The sequence below is a fragment of the Phragmites australis genome, chromosome 13, assembly GCF_958298935.1.
Source record: "Phragmites australis chromosome 13, lpPhrAust1.1, whole genome shotgun sequence".
In the NCBI taxonomy this organism is placed as follows: domain Eukaryota; kingdom Viridiplantae; phylum Streptophyta; class Magnoliopsida; order Poales; family Poaceae; genus Phragmites; species Phragmites australis.
Genome location: NC_084933.1, coordinates 12,523,397 through 12,529,495, shown reverse-complemented (window position 1 = coordinate 12,529,495; position 6,099 = coordinate 12,523,397).

The following is a 6,099-nucleotide window of genomic DNA, read 5'->3' as shown; positions in this document are numbered from 1 at the left end:
CGGATGCGATAACGGTCCGTACACACTTTCCGGTAATAACACAACTTCTAATTCTTGTATCCCACTATTAACGACGAAGAGTTTTATTGAACTAACGAATACATTGCGTTTTTATTTGTAGTGCCACAAGCAAGGTTTCAATAGTGTTCTTTGTGGATACTATGTTTGCCAATTTCTTAGGATAAACGGGAGGTACACAACGAGCCCTGAGGACGTAAGTCATCATTGCGCCTGCACATTCTTATTTGGTTATGTTTCCGTTGTCAGTAGTGTTTTAACTCTTTTAGTTGTGTTTTCAATCCAGGCAAGGATGATTCAATGTGCCAACTAAGCTCACCGACAAAGAAATCCAAAACGTCCAACGTGACATATGCCGGTTTATTATGTACGAAGTCATCCACAAGAACGGTAGATTCTTTGATCACGGAGGCGCAAGAACGGTAGATTCTTTGATCGCGGAGGCGAATTAGCTAGCCATCCGAGACTTTGTGTGTGGGAGAGCGACTCTTAGCTATATAGGCTTGTGATGTTGTGAATATTATTGTACTTGTGTTAAATATTGAAATATGTGATGCTATTCATATTGTTATTGAAACTGTGTGAAATCTGGATGGAATAAAATATATTCTAATTATATTTTTTTTAAAAATACATACCACAGGCGGTTCTCTTACGGAATCGCCTGTGGAAATCTTTATATCTAAGACGGCAGCTAATGTGGACCGCCTGTGGAAATCGATTTCCACAAGCGGTTGACATAAAGAACCGCCTCTGAAAAACTATTTTCACAGGCGGTTTATTAAGCCAACCGCCTGTGGAAATAACATTAGGAACCGCCTGTGAAAATCGTTTTCCACATGCGGTTCTTTATGTGGACCGCCTGTGGAAATCGATTTTCACAGGCAGTCACTTTTGCGCCTGTTGATTTTCACAGACCTTCGGTTGCAGACGGGTACGCTAAACGCTTATGAAAAAGCATTTCCACCCGCTGTACAGTATCGTTCTGTACTTAGTAATTGTCTCCACTAAAATTTGACATACACATAAAGTTTTAAAGAAATTAATTGTACAGTTAGTTTGCCTGAAATGCTAGGCGCCCCGACAAGTACCCATCGGGCCGGTTATACTGAGGTGGGCGGGGGCCAACAATTGTTGGTCGAATGGCTAAGATTTGAATATATTTTTGCATTACAAGAAAGTTAGCGGATATATAGCTGAATAATTGTAAGGACCAGGGATGCTTTAAGAGATGATGAAAAGATTCTAAAAACTATTCATATTAAGATAACAAGATAGATAATGTAAACTTATCTAATGTAGCTAATGTATCGTAACAAAGTTTTTACAACTTAGCCTCCAATCCTAACAACTGCACATACAATTATACGAATAACAGCTTACTTCAATTCTATGTCACCAGCTCCTTGCCACCATCCTAATTGTTCCCTATTTTCCTTCCATTTGGCACCGGCGCAACCACCTCCCCTAATCCATTCTTCCATGTGGCTTTCATCGTGATGCCACTTCGGAGCCTAACGCTGCCACCGCCGTCGCTGCTCCCTCCTCCCTCACTATCTGGGCAAATCCGGCCAAGCTCTTTCGAGCAACAAGCTCGCCGAAGCACGAATCACGTGGTGAGACCGAAAGGTAAGAAAAATGACAAAAGAACAAGCGATTTTCAACCAAGTGAGATGAAAGATGTCAAGTCGGAAACAAATTGGGGATAGAATTCGTACTATACAATTTTGTCTTGCCTTGAGGTTACTGAGTTGTCTGTGCAGCGCACCACATGGAGCTACTGTACGTACGCGGTTCAATCATGGAAATGCAGCGTTTCGCTGCAAGCAAGAAGCATCCTCGAAGCTCAAGATGCAACAAATTTAACATTATTTTCGCGTTGCAGAATTGTTAGTCCCATCTTTGATTACTGGGAAACAAATTCACATGTATAATGGAGCCAACCAACCAAATGTGGTTGGTAGATCTTGACTGGACGCCCCGTGTGAACTGACTTGGAGCTAGCGTACTATTAGTTTATTATGCTTGATGACAATACTCAAGAAAGCATTATCTATGCATGCATTAGAGATTAGAAACCATTTACTAGCTATTAATATCAAGTTCTGAAAAGCAAAGTTTTTTCTTGTTCTTTGAGAGAGACATACAGCTGATTATTACCTCCTAATAATAATAAAGTATCTTTATTCTTTTTGTTTTGCGAAGGTAAGTAGCTTTATTCTATCAGATGCAGTTTACTTGTTTGCGATTGAATTAAAAATTATATCCATATTGCATCAAGCTACTCGTTTTTTTGCTAATAAACAACCTAACAAAGTCTGGCAGAACTGTCCCAAGGAACATTATAAAATCAGCTCTTGTGAATTATTTCCTCCATTCATAAATATAAGGCGTATTTTGTTTTGAAAAATTCATCAAAAGTAAACTTTGACCGTTAAATTTTTATAATATGTTGTCAATTGCTTTAAAACTAATATCATATTAAAATTACATTGAAATACAAATCTATTGAAATAAAATTTATATACTAAATATATATATAATTTGACTAATTATCGATCAAAACTTATAAAATTTATCTTTTTCGAAACAGAATACACGTCACATCCTTGAACGGAGGGAGAATGATATTATGATATATTTGGTTTGAGGAATTATCTCATCCTACATGGGGATCGTGTCCCACAATTTTCTTCGAAATGTTGCGCAGGTGCATCTGGCAGTTTATCCCCCACCAGCACATTTAAATAATTTTTCGGTTGCTTATATTCCTACGCAGCATGCATCACATAGGTACGAAATTATAAATGTTCACTTGTACTTCAGTGCGGTGTACGTGTATAATAATCCTGCTGGTAGGAACGACCGTGCATGAACGACAAAACGTGTTGAATAAAATTGTCCCCAGGTTCAATCGACTTCGTACGTACAGTCCTGTATCAGCGATTATACAGGGAATAAATGCCAGAGAAATTTTTCACTCGACCCGTCGATCGGATAGATATATAACTGCGGATCTGCCTCTCGTTTCCTCAAGCTAGAAACTCATTTTCCTGAAAATTTTACATGGTTTTGACTTTATTGTCTATATAGAAGTAGTATCTGTCGATCTGCAACGTAAAATGCAGTGAAGCAAGCCGTTTCCGATGTGCCGATGAATGCATACTTTGCCTGGATTGAGCTCGCCATTTATTTCCTCAAGCTACCATTACATTTCGTCTAACATTACTACTATAAAAAATGTCTACATTACTGATTTTAAAACCAACAGTTAGTAGTAAACAGTGATAGTTAGAGAGCTATCACTGTCGGTTTCCAAATCGGTAATGTTGCCCCTTTAAAAAATAAAAAAAATTAAATGAAACCAACTGACTCGAATTGAGCCGGCTTAGATGCCATCACTGCCCCTGGCTACCTCGCCTTGCGGCTACCACCACACCGAGTAGTCGCCCTCATCGCCCTCACCAAGGAGCCCCCATGGAGGATCTCGTCAAGCTCAAGCCGTCCTCACCGCCCCTGGCCACCTCACCCTACGACGGCCACCGCACCGAGGAGCCACCCTCACCGCCATCACACACGAGCACCACACCCTACATAGAAAAATGCAGCGGCACGAAGGTCGCCACCATAGCACATAGATCCGAATCTAGGCGTTGAACTTGGGTCGCCGTCATGGACCTCACCATCGCTCGTGCTCAAGTCATCTTCCTTGTTGCCAACCGCTATGCTCCGTCAAGCTCGCCCACGACCTGAACTCCTTCCCCTTCCCGAGCTCTCCTTCTCCATTGCGCACGATCGAGTGCTACCACCAAAGCACGCCGTCGCAGCAGCTACTTCGACAAGAGCCATCACACCGCTATGCTCCTCTGGTCGCATTGTTGACTTCGTCTCTGCCTCATCTCCTCCCTCTTCACCTACGAATGAAGGAGTAGGAGGAGGAGGACGGTGGCGGCCAACGGCCAGCCACTGACGCACCTCATCTTGAGATCCAGTTTGAGATCGAGAGAGAGGGAGGAGAAAGAGGAAGGGTTCGATCAGATCGATTGAAGAGATAAGATGGAGAGAGGAGGCCGAGCTGAGATAAGGGAGAGAGGATCAAGATTGAGCCACTTGCGGACACGAGGCCAGCGAGTCAAAACCGGATTCAATGAAAATTTCGGATTCAGATTCCTTATCACTGTCGGTTCGAGTTAAAAATTGATAGTGATATTATCATTGCTGATTTTTATTATAAGCCGGCAGTAATAAGTTTTCTAGAGCTAGCAATAATATCTATTTTTTTAACCGGTAGTAAAATTATTATCATTGCTGGTGTTTAACGATCCGACAGTGATAAACAATATATAAAACCTATTTTGTAGTAGTCACCCTTCAAAGTGCGCCAACCAGCCCAGGAGCGTTCCAAACTTATTTGATCCGAAATTTCTATATACCTCGGACCTAAGAACAGGGAGAAAAATACCGTACGTGTGTACGTGGAGGCCCCGGCCGGGACGCGTACAGGGACAAGGCTCCAAACGCGCGCGGCGTTCGTGGCGGTGGCGGTGGCGGTGCCTCTGCCTCGCGCCTCCATCGCGTGCGAACCGGCGGCATCTCAGATGAGAGGCGCGTGATTTCCTTCGGTTCAGACGACGGTGTAGAGAGCGAAGGGTGTGCCGTCGGCCGTGTGGATGCGTGATCCGGTGTCCGCTCCCTGTGGGGCGACCTCCAAAATCATACGACGCCACGGGAGAGGCGCCGTGCCACTGCGCCCTGGCAGCTGGTCCAGGCGTCCGGCTGGCAGGGCCAGATCGATGATCCGTCGCGCTATCTTGATCAGATAGCCGGCCAATCCTTTACCCTTTGCCTCGAACAGGAGGAATTTAATGGGATCCGTCTATCGGGCTGTTGTTTCAAGGTTGGTGTAACTGTGTAAGGTGAACATCCGTACATTTGTATCTTTTTGAAACAAACGGTACATGAATATCAAGTTATGTTTGTATTCACCAGAGACCAAATTATACGGCTACAAATTTAAACTGATTGGATCGCTTAAGGACGTGATATTGAGCTGCATCAGCCAGTTGACCCCAAAAGCATATAAATGTGGAGGCTCCCTCACCCTTAAACGCTCCCACCACCTCCCTCACATGAAGCCTCTCTCATAATTCAGCACTCCAACAGGCCTCAAACATACAATAAGAGTCTGCATTTTTTCCTATTAAATTATGCTTACTTAACTCGAGACATTTTGCTCTAAAACCATACACCAGTCTTAACCCTAAAAACATATAAACGCGGAGGCTTCCTGACCCTTAAACACTCCCACCACCTCCCCCACATGGAGGCTACCTCATACTTCAGCACTCCAACAGGCCTTAAACGTGCAATAAGAGTCTGCATTTTTTTTCTTATTAAATTGTGCTTACTCAACTGGAGACATTTGGCTCTAAAACTATACTTTAACATTTTTACTCTAAAACTATACACTTTTAAAACTATACTCCCATTTTTACATAGAAGCTCACCCATCATACTTTAACATTTGCTTGATTGCTGGGATTGCCAGAGGGTTTTGCATCGGCATATATGCAAGATTCCCTGTGTAGCCTTGTTCTGGGGTACACTCGATTCCAGCATCTCTGAGAAGTAGGCCGCAGCTAAGTATGTTGTTAATGAGTTATTACTGCATATTAAGTGAGATTATTGTATTTCAAAGTAGGCTTAAGGCTTAACAAGTTAAACTAGTTAAGTGTTATCAAAAGTATTCTGTTAATATATAAAACATAACGGTAAACTTTTTTCTTTCTTTTTTTACTTTTGGCTCCACATATTCATGCAGCCAACAAAAAAGGTTTTTCCACTCCACCGAGACAAGCAATCAAACAAAGTTCCTCTGTATCTGAGAGCGTGGCTCAATTAACCTGATCGACCTCTCAGTTTACCCTGAAAGCCATGCGGGCAACTAATCACATATTTAACGTTTTAATAGTCTTGCATGTTATTGGAACAACGCCGATGTGATATGACTAGAAGCTACCATGTGAGCCCCACTAACTACACAACGAGGTTAGGTTATTTCTGGATTTCATCTTGCAATCT